Source organism: Typopeltis vanoorti, chromosome 2 (genome assembly GCF_054136105.1).
Source record: "Typopeltis vanoorti isolate ZY-2024b chromosome 2, IOZ_Tvanoo_1.0, whole genome shotgun sequence".
NCBI classification, from domain to species: domain Eukaryota; kingdom Metazoa; phylum Arthropoda; class Arachnida; order Uropygi; family Thelyphonidae; genus Typopeltis; species Typopeltis vanoorti.
Window position 1 is genome coordinate 174,589,638 of NC_143550.1, and position 19,963 is coordinate 174,609,600.

The window sequence follows — 19,963 nt, forward strand, 5'->3', positions numbered from 1 at the left end:
AATTACAGATGTATTTCTCAACTGAGTGTTCATGATAAGATTTACGCAAGTATACTTGAGAAACGGTTGAGAAGAATTGTGGAAGAAAAGCTTGGTGAAGAACAAACTGGATTCAGGCCAAACAGAGGCTGTCAGGATCAGATTTTTACTTTACAACAAATAGTTGAGAAATCATGGGTATATAACAGAGATCTGTATTTAAGTTTTGTAGATCTGGAAAAGGCGTATGACGAGGTGCCGAGAGAGAGAAAATATTCAAAATGCCACAGTTTTATCAAGCAATGCTTAGTCTTTATTTGAGTTGTAAGTCAGTAGTTAGAATTGAAGGAAATTCTGGAAGGTGGTTTAATATTAAAACTGGTGTCAGACGACAAGGATGTATGTTATCACCTTCTGTTATTCATAATCTATATGGATCACATCATGAAGGAAAGTGGTATTAAACCTGATATCAAAATTGGAGATATTAATGTCAGCTCTTTGCTTTATGCAGATGATGTTATACTTCTAAATAGGCAGAAGCACTGAAAATATCAACTGCATTGTGAATGGAAAACCTATAGAACAAGTAAAACATTTCAGCTGCTTAAGCACAATTTTTAGTGAAGATTGTAATTTAATTATGGAAATAGACAACAGTATCAACAAATCTGGTATGGTAGGAAGTCAATTGAATAAATTTATATGGAATAAGAAAGAAATTAGTCAAAACATTAAATTAGCTATATACAAGACAGTGTTCAAACCAGTTTTAACTTATAGATCTGAGAGCTTGGTCAGAAGTAAAACACTTGACCAAAGACTAGAGACCACAGATATGAGAGTCCTGAGAAAGATTAGAGGCATGAACAGATGGCAATATCATATTAAAAACGAGGATAGTAGGAAAGAAATTGACATTGTCAGCATCCAGTAATGCGTTAGCAGAGCTAATCTCAGGTGGTATGGTCACTTAAACAGAATGGGCGAGGAAAGATTAGCAAAACAAGTGTTTTCTGCCTGGAAAAGTTGGCAGGAAAACGACCCAGAGGAAGACCAAGATATAGGTGGATTTATACGGTACAAAGTGCTTTAGACGATAGAAATATAAGATCTGGTAATGTTGGAGTCTTGACGAATAACAGACTGATTTGGAGGAAAATTGTACATAGGAAGGTAGTAATGATGTAAATTTTTCATGTAGTACTATCATATCCTGTACACCCCTTGAGGGTACGTGGCAGGAATTTGATGATGAAGAACATCATTGCAGTTTATATTTGGTCTGTGAAGTAGGGCTTCAGCACTTTCTTTATATAAACGTTCATGTTTGTATGAAGATCTGTTTAGAAGTTTGGTCTTTTCCCAGTGGATCCTATGGTTTGGGTTTTCAACTCCATGTTGGGAGCGGCCGGATTTCTGTGCCTTGATGAGACAGATATTATATTGATGTTCAGAGATGTGTTTAAGAACAGATCTGCCTGTCTGCCCATAGTACAACAGTTTGCAAGAGCAAGGTACCTCGTAAATGCCAGGTAGTAACAGAGGTGGGAGTTTGTCTTTAGGCAAAGGTAACAAGTTGTACATCTGGTTGATTGGTTTGTAGGTCGCAGCAAGATTGTATTTTTTCATAATTTTTGAAAGTCTCTCTGAGATACCTTTTGACAAGGTATGGGAATCCTATGGGCTTTTTCTTGTCTGGGTTGATGTGTGGAGAAGTTGCTGATGATTTTTTGAGTAGTTTTAGGATTTTATCCATTTAGAATGGCTGTGTTTTTGATTATTTCCAATTCTTGTTTTAGAGATTCCTCATTGGAGCAAATTGTGTGTGCTCTGGTTACCAGTGATTTGATGATGCCAAATTTTTGAGAAGGATGATGAGCAGAAGAGTTGTGGATGTAGCGACCTGAAAAGATCGGCTTTCGATAGACAGAAGTGGAGATGGAACCGTCTTCTTTTCTTTGGATGTGTAAATCCAGGAAAAAGATACCCTGTGGAGATTCTTTTTCTAACGTAAATTTGATGCTGGGGTGAAGAAGGTTTATTTTATCTAGAAACAGATGTAGCTCTTGTTCGGAATGACCCCAGACTGCAAAGTCGTCATCGACATAACCTAGCCAGATTTTTCGTTTGGATTGAAACACGAAAATTTTTGCTGAAGATCTTCTATAAACAGGTCTGCCAAGTTAGGTGATAAGGGGGGGACCCCATAGCTGTTCCATCCTCTTGCTTGTAGATTTTTTCTTTCCAAGGTAAGTAACCGGAAGTAATTGTGAATTTGAATAGTTCAACAATATCAAATGGAAATTTCTGAGTTAACAGGTCCAGTTTCCTTATGGGGGATATTAGTGAAGAGGGAGACAATGTCAAAGCTAATTAGCATGTCAGTTTCCAATATTTGAATGTCTTTTATTTTAGTGTAAAACTCTGTAGAATTTTTAATTGATGAGGCTGAGTGGCCAATGTGTGGACGGAGAAGGTTAGATAAGAATTTTGCTAACTTGTAAGTCGGGCTGCTAATAGAATCAACGACTGGTCTGAGTGGGACGTTGTTCTTGTGAAGTTTGGGTAAACCGTATGTTGTAGGAGGTCTAGCGTGGTATGTCTTGAGTTTTTTTACGGTTTCGTCATCTAAAGAAGTTGTTTCATCAAGTAGCTTGTTCAGTTTCTTGATCTGTCTTTTTGTGGGATCATAATCAAATTTTGTATAAGTATATCGATCTCGGAGTAGTAAATTCATTTTCCGGTCATATAACTGAGTATCAAGAACCACAGTGGTATTTCCCTTGTGGGCTCTGGTGATGATTATGTTTTAAGGTGGTAATAGCTTTCAATTCTTATGGTGGAATATTTAAGTCCGAGGGTTTGGCATCAAAAATTATTTTCGTCATCATCAAATTCCTGCCATGTACCCTCAAGGGGTGTACAGGATATGATAGTACTACATGAAAAAATTACATCATTATTAATTTCCTATCTACAATTTTCCTCCAAATCAGTCTGTTACTTGTCAAGACTCCAACATTATCAGATCTTATATTTCTATCTTCTAAAGCACTTTGTTCCATATCAATCCACCTATATCTTGGTCTTCCTCTGGGTCGTTTTCTGCCAACCTGGCAGAGAACACTTGTTTTGCTAATCTTTCCTCGCCCATTCTGTTTAAGTGAGCATACCACCTGAGATTAGCTCTGCTAACGCATTCCTAGATGCTGACAATGTCAAGTTCTTTCCTAATATCATCGTTTTTAATATGATATTGCCATTGATGCCATCTGTTCACGCCTATAATCTTTCTCAGGACTCTCATATCTGTGGTCTCTAGTCTTTGGTCAAGTGTTTTACTTCTGACCCAGCTCTCAGATCCATAAGTTAAAACTGGTTTGAACACTGTCTTGTATACAGCTAATTTGGTGTTCCGAACTAATTTCTCTCTTATTCCATATGAATTTATTCAACTGACTTCCCACCATACCAGCTTTGCTGATTCTGTTGTCAATTTCTATATTTAATTTACCATCTTCAGTAAAAATCGTGCCTAAATAGCTGAAATGTTTTACTTGTTCCACAGGTTCTCCATTCACAACACAGTTGACATTTTCAATGATTCTGCCTATTTTCATTGTCTTTGTCTTTTTATTGCTGACCTTCATACCATATCTATTACAACAGCTATTCAATTTAGTCAGAGAATCTTGCAGACTTGTAGCGGATTTATTTAGAAGTATAACATCATCCGCATGAAGCAAAGAGCTGACATTAACATCTCCAATTTTGATATCATGTTTAATACCACTTTCCTTCATAATGTGATCTATATAGATAATGAATAACAGAGGGGATAATGTACATCCTTGTCTCACACCAGATTTAACATTAAACCATCTTCCTATACTTCCTTCAATTCTAACTCCTGACTTACAACTCAAATAAAGACTAAGTATTGCTTGATATAATGCCCCATTGACACCATATAACTGCAGCGTATTGAATAGCTTCTCTCTCTTGGCACCTTGTCATATGCATTTTCCAAATTGACAAAACTTAAGTACAGATCTTTGTTATATTCCCATGCTTTCTCAACTATTTGTCGTAAAGTGAAGATCTGATCCTGACAGCCTCTATTTGGCCTGAATCCAGCTTGTTCTTCACCAAGCTTTTCTTCCACAATTCTTCTCAACCGTTTCTCAAGTATACTTGCATAGATCTTGCCAGGACCACTCAGTAGGGAAATACCTCTGTAATTCTCACATGCAGTTTTATTTCCCTTTTTTATATATGGGTACTATGAGAGCTCTACTCCAATCATCAGGAATTCGTCCCTCTGTCCAGGCTTTCTGAACTATGCAGTGCAGCCACTGTAAGACTCTTATACCACCATACTTCAGCATTTCTGGTCGAATATCATCTACTCCTGCTGCCTTTCCACATTTCAAGCCTTTGATGGCTTTTTTCTACTTCAAGTATGGATATGTATTCCTGACTGCATTGCTGGTCAGTGTTTTTTACCACTGTGCTGTCATCACTGCTTGTTTCATTTAGCAGTTTTTCAAAGTAATTATTCCATACTTCAGGGATATCTTTTTCTCCCATTTTCATGTCACCTTTATCATCTCTAACTCCTTTTACAGCACTTTTTCCTCCATTCCTAAGCTTCTTCAACAACCTCCAGAATGTTTTGCCACCTTCTTGATATTTATTTTCTATATTCTTGCCAAAGTCCTCCCATGACTTTTGTTTAGCTAGTTTTACAGTGTTTAGCATTCTTGCATTTGTCTCTATATTCTCTAAGCGCACAAGCTGACTTATTTGACAGAACTTTTGATATGCTTCTTCTTTTCCTTCACTGCCTCTTTAACTTCCTGTGTCCACCAGGGAGTTCTGAATTTTTTATCCTTACAGACACCCTCACCACATGCCTCTCTGGCAGAACCAATCAATGTTTTCTTCAGAGTTTGCCACTGAATCTCCAAGGTTTGATTCCTGTTCTCAAACTCTTGCATTTTTCCTTCAATAATCTTTGTGTATTTTAGTCTACAGTTCACATCTGAGAGCTGCTCAACTTTTATTCGCTTTAAAACTTTCTTACATGTGTTTCTTTTCAATATGAAATTCAATTTTATCCTGCTCAAGTCTAAATAGGGATCACTTCCAATTTCAAATCCTCTGTATACTCTGGTGGCCTGCACCAGGGACTAAACATCACTATCAACAATAACATTGTCAATGAGACTTTTCTTATTCCTTGCCTCTTCTCTCCATGTGAATTTGTGCACATTTTTATGTTGGAACATGGTGTTAGGAATAACCAGTCCATGTCCTGAGCAGAAATCCAACAGGTATTTGCCATTATTATTAGCTTTGCTCTTTTCTCCAAATTTTCCCAAAATATTTTTGTATGTCTCACAATCATTTCCTACTCTGCTATTTAGATCCCCAACAAGGACCAACTTTTCATTTTTCATTCTGTCAGTTGCTTTTTCTAAAGCCTCAAAAAATTCCTCCACTTCTACCTTAGTAGAACCTTCTGTGGGACCATAGCCACAGATAAGTCTCATTGTCCAGTTCCCCATTCTCATATATGCCCACATTACTCTACTTGAGACTGACTGCCATTCAAGAAGATTAGCCTCGTATTTTGTGTTGAATACTATGGCTACTCCTTCTTTTCCTTGATTGTCATTGCCTGAATATAACATTTTGTATTTATTGCTCAGAAAGATCTCACCAGTTTTGGTCTTTTTTTGTTTCAGTCACCCCTATTATGTCAGTCTGGTACTTATCTATTTCCTCAGCTAGCTCCATTTCTTTGCCATTCAGGCTTCTTACGTTGATAGTACCGATCTTTAACTCTGGTGATGTTGAGTTGGGGTTTGTTTTCAGATTTGTTCCAGTAGCTGACTTTTCGCTGTTCGCCCTGGTTCCCTGGCGAAAACAACGGGGGCCTTGTTTAACCGGGCGACGCCCCAGCCAGCATGAAATTTTGTCATGTTGTACCATCATTTTTTATTTTGGTTTAACCAATAAGAATACAATTTGGTCGGTTAAATCTCAAATTGCCAGCCCACCTCGTTCGTTCAGTATCCAAGTAGATACCTAACCGGGTGCACCACGAGAAGGTGAGGATTGGACATTATGTCAGAAGCCCTGGTCGGTTCTCCGCATTCCTTTAAAGGTTATGTGGAGGTCTCCTCTCAGTTATACAGCTTTGTCCCTTAAGCACCCCCAAAAATTATTTTTGCTATTTCAAAATGAAATTTGTTGGCTTCAATACTGGAGAGGTGGGCAATGTTTATTTAAGTGTTGTGTATAAAATCTAAATATGGAAAGCATTTTGGAGGCCATTCACTTCTGCTTAATCAGTTTGAGTTTCTAAACTCAAATTGGCTCAAGTTTCTAAACACGAATTGGCAACAAATAATTTAAAAATTATAGAATTAGAAGCAGAATTGTCAAGCATGTTAAATCAAAAGTTGCTACTAGTGATTATTAATGTTTCAAAAAATTTGGGGACCAAAGCTTTTGATAAAAGTAACACTGACCTACATAAAAAATACCTCAATTTGTCAAAGGGATGTAAGAAAAATACGAACAAATTACCGTCCGAAAAATCGGTGGTTAACTTCCTGTAACAGAAGATGAATTAAATGTTCTAGCAAGAGGTCATAAGTTTGCTATTTCTCGAAAATGCTTTCCATATCTAGATTTTATACACAACATCGAAAGAAACATTGGCCACCTCTCCAGTATTGAAGCCAACAAACTTCGTTTTCAAATAGCAAAAATAATTTTTGATACCAAACCCTCAGACTTAAATATTCCACCATCAGAATTGAAAGCTCTTACCGCCTTAAAACATAATAAAAACATAATCATCACCAGAGCCGACAAGGGAAATACCACTGTGGTTCTTGATACTCGGTCATATGACCAGAAAATGAATTTACTACTGCGAGATTGAAATACTTATACCAAACTTGATTATGATCCCACAAAAAGACAGCTCAAAAAACTGAACAACCCCCCCCCCCCTGGCAAAGAAACACAAAGTCTATCATAACACTCCTTGAACTCATTGACCGTTCTTGCTCTCACCACTCCATCAGGCAATGCATTCCATGGTTCAACCACCCTCCATGCAAAGAAACCACTCCTCACCCTCATGCTCACAGTTTCCTTTCATAACTTCCAGGGATGGCTTCTTGTCATCACTCCTTCCCGCTGTTCAACCAAGCGAAAGAACTCCCCAGTTTCAACCCTGTAACTCACCTCTCAACAGTTTAAAAGTCTCAATCATATCATCTCTCCTTCTATCCACCAAACTCTGCAGTCTACATTCCCTCAACCGATCCTCATAACAATCATTGTACAGTCCTGAAACCATCTTTGTTATATACCTTTGTATCCTTTCCACAGTTTATTTATCCCCTTCAAATCCTGGGGACCAAATATTCCATGTGTGGTCTGATCAGGTTCTTATACAACAGAATGATAACTATTTTATCTCTGCAGGTCAGTGTCTTTCTCATTATTGCAGCAATCCTCTGTGTTACCTTCACCACCTTTGCAATATGTCCCCCAAATTTCAGGTTTCTATCAATCATCAACCCTAGATCTCTTGTTTCCCCTACTTCCTCCAGTATAAATCCTCCCTTAGAGTATGCAGTTTCCCAAACCTCAAGACCTTACATTTTGCTGCATTAAACTGAAACCCCCATTCATTTGCCCATCTATCTAGCTTATTCAAATCCTCTTGCAGGGCTGCCGCATCTGCACTATTACTAATAATCCTTCCCAGCTTTGCATCATCTGCAAACAACTGAACATCCCCCTGCAATCCACTGACAATGTCATTGATATAAAGGTTGAACAATATAGGTCCCAGCACTGAGCCCTGTGGGATCCCACTTGTAACCCTCTGCTTCCTTGAAACTGCCCCACCAAACACAACTCTCTGATACCTATTGGACATCCGATCCTGAATCCAGTTGACCAATCTGACATCCAGACCCATTTGCTACAACTTAAATATCAGCTTATCATGTGGCACCCTCTCACATGCCTTCGCTAAGTCTAAGAAAATGGCAGTATATGCCTTTCCCCTCATCTAATGCTCTTGTAACTTTATCATAAAAGGCTAGCGTATTGCTAAAACAAGAGCACCCCTTCACAAATCCATGTTGACTCTCACAGATAACATTACCCTCATCTGCCCAATGCTCCTTCACTACTTTCTCCAAGATCTTACTAACTACTGATCACACAAACTATTCTGTAATTAGACACTTCCAGTCTGCTACTGCCTTATGCAATGGCACTATCTTACCTTCCTTCCATTCCATGGGCACTTTTCCAGTAGCCAGACTTTCATCGAAAAGCCAGATCAAAGGAGCTGTCAGTTCCCTAGCATATTCTCTCAAAACTCATGGTGAAATACCATCCAGTCCCACAGCTTTAATGACATCCAAAGTACTCAGTATTTGAAACACACTCTCCTCCTGTACTTCACAACCTTGAACCTTCCCTATCCCTCTAGTATTAAAATTTACTCCTCCAGGATGAAATACTCCAATATAGTTTTCATTGAACAAATCTACTATGTCCTCTACATCAGTCACTCTATTCCCATTTTTATCTGACAATATCATTCTTCCACAGTCATTTCTCCTCCTACTGGACACATATCTAAAAAATTCCCTAGGATTTTCTTTGAATCTTAGGGCTAATCTCCTCTCATATTCCAGTTTTGTCTTCCTTACCATACTAGTCACTCTTCTGGCCTGTGTCTTATACTCTTCATATATCTTCTCTTCTCCTGTCTCCTTATATCTCTTCCACAGCTTCTTTTTCGCATGCAATTCCTGTTTACACAATTACTCCAAATTGTGTCCTCTTGTTCACTCGTGGTATACAACTTACCATTGCTGCTAACAAATATTCTTTCATAATTTCCCATGCGCTAATGATATACCGGCCTTCCGATTTCTCTTTCCATGAAACTTCCCCAAATTGACCTTTTAGACTGTTATAATCACCTATCTTATAATTCCACATACGTTCCCATCTCTTCGATACTCCTGCATGTCTAGTCTTCTTCCAAGTCAAAACCACATGTTCACTCTCTCCAACTGGTGGGAGAGATGTCATCTCAGTTATTATCAACTCTTCTGATGCTATAACCAAATCCAAAACTCTTGAGCCTCTTGTTCCCTCTGTTACATGTTGCCTAAGACATTTGTCCCTCAAGAATTCTAGAAATTCCATTCCTTTATTGCTACATGCATCTTCCTCTTTCCAATTTAAAAATTGGTTAAGTGCCCCAAAGTAAGCGGCAGTGCCTTAACCTTATGTGTATTTGGCCTAGAGGCTGGTCCGTCCTTATCAAGGGGAGTGCTAACCTTCTCTCTTTTCATACAACACAAGATATTAGAGAGATAAATAAAGATATGAAGAAGGGGTCATACAAATATAAAAAAAGGATAAATATAGTAAGATAAAATATATAATTAATAAATAACCTTCCCCCCCCGTTTACAGGTAAAATTGTCTGCTTTATGAAGGGAGAGATAAGACTCAAGCTACAAGTTATAGACCAATCTATATATCATGGGAGTTGTGGTTAAAGTTGAAGTTGGTGAGGGCTAGGATTCTGAATTAGATTGATGAGAGTATTCTCTCTGATAGTTAGAATCGGTTTATTAATGGGGGGAGATAGGTCATGTTTTACCATTTACTGCAACAAATTCATTTGACAAGGGACATCCTTGTACTTGGACTTTTTGAAGGTATCTTGTAGATTGCCGCACGACAACCTGGTAACTATAGAACAAACATAATTGTGGAAAGGGTAGTTTTTTCATTTTTTTTATATCAAGTAAATCATAATAATCAAGAAATTATATTCTTGTTTTAATCCTATACATACATGTAGAGCCTCTGTATCTAAGTCGGTATAAATTAGCCATTTGGTTGAAAACACCTGGGTTCGAATCCCATTAATGATGTGAGGAACCTTTATCAGGTCTTTTCAAATGGTGAGCTAACAGATTTCATGCAGAGGTAAAGGGTTTTTCATCCCAAACAACAGCAAACCAGCATTATGAACACACACAGTTCTGCAGACATGATAATGCATGGAATCTTTGAAAAAGTGCTTAAATAATGCGATATCTGAATGTATCCCTAGTGTTCGAAGAATAAATAGGTTGGTAATGAAATGGATGTGCAACGTTTAGTAAGCAAGAGATCCACAAAAAGAAGGTGTGGAAATAATGTCGTGAGAACAAGAGTGAGAGAAGCTATTATTATTATTATTATTATTACCACCCCAAGGCCTCATGGAGTCAAAGACTTATCTGGGAGGTTCTTCTATCACACACACACAGCTCATCATACAGTGTTTTAAACACATTTAAACCCTTTGCAGACACCACATTCTCAGGCAAGGCATGCCAATCATTCACAACTATGCACGAAATAAATCTCCCTCTCACTCCCCTACTCACACCCTCTTTATACAATTTCCAGGGATGACCTCTGTTCTCCCATGATTTCCCGCTATTCTCTGTAAAACTTCTCCAAACAACCCCTTACCAACTTGTAGGTCTCTCTCATATCTCCCCTCTTCCTGCTGTCCACTAGACCTGCAAATTACATCTTCTCAATCTTTCCTCATACTCGACATTCCAGAGGTCAGAAACTACCTTAGTCAGTCTCCTTTGGACCCTTTCCAACATCTCTTTATCCTTCTGTAAACCCTGTGACCAAATCTGGGCACAAGTGTCCATGTGTGGCCTAATCAAAGCCTTATACAACGGAACAAGAATCTTCCTGCTTCTACACATCAGTGTCCTCTGCATCATTCCCAGAAACCTTTGTGTTGTCTTCCCAATTTTGGCGATGTGTTCCCTAAATTTTAGATCCTTATCCACTATCACCACCAGATCTCTTATTTTCTCTACCTTCAACAATATATTCACACCAAGCATAAATTCTGCATCCCATCTTTGTTTTCCAAATTTTAAAACCTTACATTTTGCAACATTGAACTCGCATCCCCACTTCCGTGCCCAATCACTCAATCTATTCAAGTCTTCCTGTAAGGCCACAACATCTTCACTACACTTCATGGTTCGTCCCAACTTTGCATCATCTGCAAACAACTGAATATCTCCATCCAAATCTTTACCCATATCATTAATATACAAGTTAAACAGCAATGGACCTAAAACAGACTCCTGAGGCACTCCACTAGTGACTTTCCTTTTCCTGGATATTGTTGATACCTATCAGATAGCCAGTCTCCAATCCAGTGCACCAATCTGATATCCAACCCCCATCTGCTCTAGTTTGACTGTCAACCTATCATGAGGTACTCTATTAAAAGCCTTTGCGAAATCCAAGTATATTACTGCGTATCCTTTTCCTCTGTCCAAGGAAGCAGTCACTTTATTGTAATAAGTAAGTAGATTACTAAATCATGACCTCCCTTTAGCAAATCCATGCTGTCCATCAAAGATTATACCATTGTTGTGAACCAAACTCTGGATCCTAGTTCTCACAAGCTTCTCCAACAACATAACCACAACACCTGACACACAGATGAGCCTATAGTTTGATGCTTGAGTTCGCTCACCTCCTTTATCAAGTGGCACAATCTTGCCTTCCATCCATTCCTTAGGAACTTGACCGAGTGCAAGATTCATATTGAAAAAATATGTCAAGGCAGGTGTCAACTCCCTGGCATATTCTTTCAGATTATGTGGTAATATATTATCAAGTCCCACAGCCTTATTAACATCTAGTTTACTCAACTCCCCCATACACCTCTTGCTCACCTATAGTCAGTCTCTCCTCCCCATCATCAACTGTTCTCAATCCCTCCATGAAGTCACATTCACAAGATTGAAAGATCTTTATGAATTGCTCATTACGTATCTCCACCACACATTCTGCATCAGCTGTCTTTATACCATTTTTCTCCAATCAATGTCATCCTTCCATAATTATTCTTTCTTTTGCTGGCTACATATCGAAAGAACTCCTTAGGTTTCTTTTTGGCTTCAGTAGCCAAAAAGAAACCTTCAGTAGCCTCACCAACAAAGTCACCCTCCTTGCTTGGTCTTTGTAGACCTCATGGAATTGGTTATTTCCACTTCTCTTATGCTGCCTCCACAATACCCTTTTTCTCTGTATCGCATGCTTAATCTCTTTATTCATCCATCTCACACCCGCCTTATTTAACCTTCTCACCCTTGGAATACATTTAGACATTGCATCTACTAAACAGTTTTTGAAAATCCCCCAAGCCGCATTGATCTCTTTTCCAGCGAACTCCTCATTCCACGCTACACCCGCAAGCTGTCTCCTGAGCTCTTCATAATCATCCCCTTGTAGTTCCACATATACCCTTTTCTCACAGAAGTCCTCATACTGCTGGTAACCACCCTAGGTAATCACCTCATGGTCACTCTCACCAATTGGTGGATGATTTCACACCTCATTTATGATTACATCCTCTGATTAGATGACCAAATCCAAAACCCTCAATCCTCGTGTGCCCTCTGTTACATACTGTCTGAGGTAGTTATCCCTCAAAAACTCAAGAAACTCATTTTCTTTACTTTCAGTTGCTATCTCATCATTCCAGTCTATATTGCTATAATTAAAATCACCCATAAGGATCACCCTTTTCTTATTTACTTGGCTAATTTGATTGTACATTTCATTATCACCACCATCCACATTACCTGGTCTATAACAACATCCCACCAAGTATTTGATTCAATTCACCTCTATCTCACACCATGCTGCCTCAGAACCACTCGCACTATTTCCCTCTTGCATCTCTTCTTTATATGGGCATAACTCTTTCTCTATCATCAATAGTATTCTCCCTCCCTTTTTACCCCTTCTGTCCTCACGAAACACATCATACCCTTCCATCTCTATTTCTGTCAGGATGTCGTCCTCTTCCAACCATGTCTCACTTATTGTGACAATCTTTGGGTGAACAGACGCAATTAGTGCAACCATTTCATCTGCCTTGTTTCTTATACTTCTAGCATTTGTATGCAAACACAACAGCTCATTTCCAGATCTACAGCTAGTTCCACTGATACCACTCACTCTATATGATCTCTACATGCTCAACTGGCGCCATTTCCTTTTCTGCTTCTTCATTTTAAAACCCTTTTCAATTTCAAACTGTTTGCTCTTGACCCCTGGTTATCCCATTCCTTTCCTGCCTACACATGCTCACCTCCTCTTGGAGCATCCACCTTTCTCATGCTGTGTACCCTTGTCCACCCTGAGCCTCCCTGTTTCCCTGCTTCTCTTGCACACCCATTCTCTCATTTTCTATACTCATACCATTCACTTCCCCTTTCATAACCACCTCTTCAATCTCTCCTGTCTTACTCTCCCACTCTTCCACATCACTTCCAACTTGATCTGATTCATTCTCTCTACTCACTTTTCTACCTTCTAGCAGCAATCTCTCAAAGCGTCTCACACCATAACTACTCAAATGCAGTTCATCGCTCCCATACAGCTCACTTCATCTCTCAAACTCATTTCACACATTAACAAACTGTACTCCCGTCTCCTCACACATTTCAGCCAGAATATCATTCATAATCCTTGCTCTCTGCCTCATTTCACCATAGTCATACCTAGGCATCACGCTAACTACCCTTCCTGTTACACTATTCTCTTTTATCCTTCTAAGCAGCCTCCTGATATCCATTCTGACACACTCTTTCAGTCCTCTCTGAAATCATTCGTACCTATTAATACTATTAACTCTTTTGCTCGCTCCTGCCTCATATCCAATGCCTCAATCACTCTACTCATTTTAGCACCTGGAAAACAGACCTTGTGCATTCTATCCTCCAGCACGCCTTTAATAATGGAGTCGCCATACAATTCCACTCGCTCATCTCTCGTTAATTCTTTCATGCCATCATTATTTATTTTAATTGTTTTTACCTGATTTCTTAATTTCATTTCTTGCCTCATCCAATCCAATTCAACTTCCGAATCTCGTGACACGTTCTCTCTCTTATTCAATCTTTCTAACTCTCAACCCCTCTTCTCACTTTCACTCTCATTCATCCTTCTTTGTTTCCGTACTTTCAGTCCAACGTGTCAAAGTTTCGCTGTCATTCATTCTTTTTTTGCTATCATCCATTCTTTCGATTTTTGCGTCATGCCATTTCTAGTTTCATTCGTTTTTCAATTTCATTTCCTTCCGTCACTCTCATCTCACTTTCATTCTTTTTAACATCCATTATGGTTTTCAAATCGCTCTTTTTCTTTTTTAATGATTTTTTAACATTTTTTCGCCTCTCCCCTTTTCACCATCCTTCTCCTTCAAACGTGCACCCATTTTCCCCTCGACAATCTCACTACTAACACTTTCTGTCATCAATTTCATATTTGCATTCATCAATTCCTCGTTCAGGTCACACTTCGCACACACCCTCATTCCATCCTCACCAAATATCCACAAATCATTTATGTAATCAAAAGAATACATATAACAGACCTCACACTTAACGAAACGACGGAAATTATTATTATTATTATTAGACACCTCCAAGGAGTCCAAAGATCATCGAGGGGGAGTGTGCCAACAGCATCGAACGATTGGTCCCCTTCCACCTACTAACCGCGCTAAAACTTACTTAACTGAGCTATTAGTAGCAGAGGCTCTACCACTCGACCAACCTTTGCCGGAAATCTAAATTAAAGTCATGGAATGACAATGCCGCAGCCATTTTTTGCAGGTTACTAAGTCTAATAATAACGATTTTGTAATTAAGTTTTGGCAAAAAAAAAAAAAACCACACTAATAAAACCAGTAGTGCACAACGTTTACAGCCTCTCTTACTCAAACAATTATACATATATATTTAATTATTCCTAGAAAACTTATCCCAATCAGGAGCTCTTCTACATGTCACTGTGCTTGACTCACGAGTTATGAAACATATAAAGCTTAGTCCAGAAAAGTAACGAGTATTGTGCAGATAGCTAAATCAGAGTATGAAAAGAAATTGACCATGCAAACTAAAGGCAATTCAAAAGAAAGAATGAATGTAAAAGAATAATTTTATTACATGCAGATGGTACCTGAGTGTCAGAAGCTAATGAGATTGATTCGAATAATGAGTGCTCACTTTGCTAAGATATATCACCCAGATGTATGTAATATGATCACAGTGCTACTGCTACATTGAATGAAGAATTAGAGGTTCATGAAAATGAGGTTGAAGAGCTATTGCATAACCTGGATAAGAATTTGTCTATAGGGACAGATGAAATATCAGCCTGTTTTCTAAAGGAATGTTCAGCTGAATTTTGTTTGTATAACTTGTTTGTATATCATTCCTGAGTCTCAGCTCAAGAACGATATCACAGGAATGGAAGGAATGTATGATAGTTCCATTGTACAAGGGTGGTGCAAAAACTGAGGTGTCTAACTACCAACCTATCAGCATCTCTGGTGTTTGTAGTGATGGTTTTAGAGCAGTTTGTAAGAACTGCATGCAGAAATGAGTAACATAATATATAATAATTAATATTATTATATATTATGTTTATTATATTATTATTAAATAATTAATAATAATATAATAATAAGAATTGAACAGTACTAGGGAGAACACAAATCTAGTGAGGTCTGTAAACTTATAAGAAATGTCAATAGGAAGTGGCAAACAAGATCAGCAGCAGCAGTCAAAGATGAAGATGATAAAGTATTGATGGACAAGACTGAAATCATACACAATGGACAAGATATTGCAGTGAACTATATAAAAATCAACTAAATAATACTGCTACAAATGTAATCACAGAACTAAAAGCCATCTTTCCACCAGCAGAGATCTTTGAAAATGACATCCTGGAAGAGCAGTGAGTAAGGCTATAAAACATCTCAAGAACAACAAGGGTCCTGGAAATAACAACATAATAGGCAATATGCTAAAATATGGGAGAGAACTGGTTGTAAAAGAAATGCATAAGCTATGTAATGAAATATGGAGATCAGGGTATGTCCCCGAAGAGTGGAAAAATCAGTCTTGGTTGTTCTAAAGGCAGTGCCGACCATATGTGCAATGTGTGTGATGCACACAGGTGCCAGGATAGTAAAGGCGCCAAAGATTTGGTATCATATTTTAAATAAAGTGAATTTTGTCAGCAAAATACTGCAGTTTTCATTTATGAATCTCCAACTTACTTTAGATGCATTGAATTATCTAAATCAATTTTTAAATGATTATAGGTCATTTAAAAATGATGAAACTTTCAAAGAAATTGTAGAAAGCTAAAATTAATTGCAGCAAAATATGATGCAAAATCTGTATTTTGTAGTAGTAGACCACTAAGGTGGAGTAAAAAGACAACACAATTTGATTACTAACATGAAAATCAAAATATAGTAGATCCTGAAATTTCATTTAAAGTAATTTTTTTTTCTCTGTATAATAGATCAAATATTACAATCTTTAAAGAGAGATTTACTTTATTAAAAGAACATATGAATTCATTTCAGTTTTTGTATTTGTTAAGTACTTCACGAAATAAAGAATATTTATTATCTTGTTGTAAAAAGTTACGACAAAAATTAACGCATGAGAATCATTCAGACACAGACAATTTATGCGAAGAAATTTTACACTGTCAACCATTTATTTCTAATTTTAAAAACGATGTATATCAGATAATTCAGTATATTTATTCAAATGACTTAATCACAGTTTATCCAAACTTTACAATTGCTCTTCGGATTCTTTTGTCATTACCAGTATCTGTAGCATCTGTGGAACGGTCCTTTTCTAAACTTAAAATTATTAAAAACTACTTGTGCTCCACAGTGGTACAAGACAGACTTTCAAATCTTGCCATTGTATCAATAGAGAGATTTTGGATCAACTTGATATACATGATATTATTTGAGAATTTTCATTAATGAAAACTATAAAAGTTCAATTCACTAAGTGATTTTTCTTTCTGTTTAAATATTTATTTAACTATTTCTTTACCCAATAATGTTTAATATGTTCCTATTTTATATACTTCTAAGTTACTGTTATTTATTTACTTTATTTTTTTTTTTTCAAATTATTTTTGTTGTTTTTGTACCCTTCTTGTATGTTTATTGTTTTTTATACATTTTTTTGTAATTTCTGCTTTTTGTTCAATAAACTTATAATTAGTATATTTCGTATTTCATTTTAACTCACTGATACGTTTTTATAAAGTGATTTTTTTATTGGGGGGGGGTATAGGGGCGCCAACTAAAGTTATGCACTCAGACACCAGACACTACTGGCACTCCCCTAGGCAGTGCTTTAGAATGCACCAATTACAGAACTATTTCACTAATGAGTCATCTTGACAAAGTACTGATGAAAATTCTTACAGAATGCCTGAAGGGTCATATTATTATTATTATTATTTAGCCCTCCAAGGAGTCAAAAGACTCATCACAGGAGGTCCTTCCTTCCTGGGAAACACAGTCTATCATACCACTCGTTAAACTCATTGACCATTCTTGCTCTCACCACTCCATCAAGCAATGCATTCCACGGTTCAACCATCGTCCATGCAAAGAAACCACTCCTCACCCTCTTGCTCACAGTTTCCTTTCATAACTTCCAGGGATGACCCCTTGTCATCACTCCTTCCTGATGTTCAACCAAGTGAAAGAACTCCCCAGTGTCAACCCTGTAACCACCTCTCAACAGTTTAAAAGTCTCAATCATATCACCTCTCCTTCTATCCACCAAACTCTGCACCCCACATTTCCCCAGCCGATCCTCATAACTAACATTGTACAGTCCTGAAACTGTCTTTGTTATCTGCCTTTGTACCCTTTCCACAGTTAATTTATCCCCTTCAAATCCTGGAGAACAAATCTCAGAACAATAGTCTAAGTGTGGTCTGATCAGGGTCTTATACAATGGAGGCACATCTTCCTTATGAGCAAGCCAGATTTTGAAAAGATCGAAGTACAGTGCAACAAATACTCGCACTAAGACTAATAGCAGAGAAACCTCGAAGAAAGAACAAAAAGATATACTGCTGTTTCGTGGACTTCCAAAAAGCATTTGATAATATTGACCAAAATATAACATAGGCTATCTTGGAATTCTATGTTGCGGACAATAAATTGATCATCCTGTTGAACGATATAGACAGCCAAGCACAAGCAACAGTCAGGATAGCAGGTGTGACTGGAGATTGGTTTTCCATTAGTCAAGGCACAAGACAAGGGGACCCAATTGTTGAAAGTTTTTCCACTTGGTTATACGATAAATTAAAGATACCAAGAAATTACATACTTGGTTTAATCCTTTCCCCAAGTGTAAGCAAAACAAACAAAGTTTGTGGCAACTTGTGGTAAAGTTAGTATGACTTCAAATCACTTGCCTTAGTATCCCATAATGCAAAGCACATCTCCTTGCAGACATGTATAATGCTATGCATTATGGGAAGGGTCACTACCCAGACCAGTTTTGACCTTTATTGAGGTCTCATCAGCAGGAGCCAGACCCAGAAGTTATCACTTCTGGGTCTGGCGCAAACTTTGTTTGCTTACACTTGGGTAAAGGATTAAACTGAGTATATAATTTCTTGGTATCTTTAATTTAAGGGGACGAAATATCACCAATCATTTTCGTCACATATCCGAGAAGAACACTAGATAAGATTAAAGAAGATGGTGGAGGCATTTCAATAAACTATCTCTTCTTTGCAGATATATTGTCCTGATTGAAGAAGACACAGCAAGACTGGAACAGACACTGCAAACACTATACGCAGAAGGAAAAAGACTTGGACTAAATGTCAATTTTGAAAAAACTTAAACAATGATATTCGGACAACAGGAGTTACTGAACAAAGTTATCATTGAAGGATTTCAACTGGAAAATGTGGAACACTTCACATATCTTGGATGCCACGTGATGCATGACTTGGACCCAAAAAAAAAAAAAGGTAAAAATTGAAATAGCCAGAGCAACAGCTATCTTAAAAGCCATGGACAGAATATGATAGAGCCAAGCTATAAAGATGCACATTGTGGAAACCTGCATCTTCAGCAGCATGCTCTATGGATGTTCTCCTGAGAGAATCTGAAATAAGGATATTAGCATTTAAGAGGAAGTGCTATAAAAAAAAGATCTTGAGAATAAGTTGGATCCAGAAAGTGAACAATGAGAAAATCTATAGATGAATACAACCAAATGAAAATCTGATCCAGGAAAATAATCAAAAAGGAAACTGTCTGATTGACCATATATGTAGAATTAAAGATGAGAGGAAATTAACACGTTCGCTGCCAACTACGAGTATACTCGTAGTTGGTAAACCTGCCACACAAGCCAGCTACGAGTATACTCGTATGACGCTTACCGCCGGCAACGAGATTACTGTACTGACCTTGAAGAAGTGAAAATGCTTGACTTGTGGAGCTAGCATCAAAATTGTGTATTCTCATAGATGGAATATATGCTCTGCACAAGCCAACTATGAGTATACTCGTAGGATGCTTACCGCCGGCAACGAGATTACCATACTGACCTTGAAGAAGTGAAATTGCTCGCCGTACGGGAACAGACTATGCCGAAGTAGCGTGGCAGCGAACGTGTTAAAAACGCTGTTGTTTGGGATGATTAATTGAAAGAACAAAAGAGGAAGACCAAACACAGAATGGGGCGGTGACTTTGTCAAATGGTGCGGAGGCTCTGTACACAAACTGAGTCATCTTGCACGAAATAGAATGCAATGAAACAATCATATTAAGATGGCATCAGACACATACGGGCATTTAACCCATGGTTTTTGTTGATTATAACAATGTTACAGCCGAGTTGGATAATGGGAATGGATAAGCTATAATAATGTTGGATTTTTCTAAGGCATTGCATAGGATACCACACAAAAGGCCGTTGCATAAATGGAGAATATGGAATTA

At 37.8% G+C, this 19,963-nt stretch overlaps 1 protein-coding gene and 1 non-coding gene across 2 annotated transcripts in view; one reads left to right on the top strand and one right to left on the bottom strand.

Annotated features, from left to right (window-relative positions):
- LOC150109678 (apoptosis-inducing factor 3-like) overlaps positions 1–19,963 on the top strand; it is a 288,264-nt gene that overhangs the window by 193,048 nt on the left and 75,253 nt on the right. The window lies entirely within an intron of this gene.
- LOC150109679 (U6atac minor spliceosomal RNA) lies at positions 9,281–9,399 on the bottom strand. The gene has a single exon (XR_016550571.1). It is a non-coding gene; the product is annotated as a U6atac minor spliceosomal RNA (small nuclear RNA).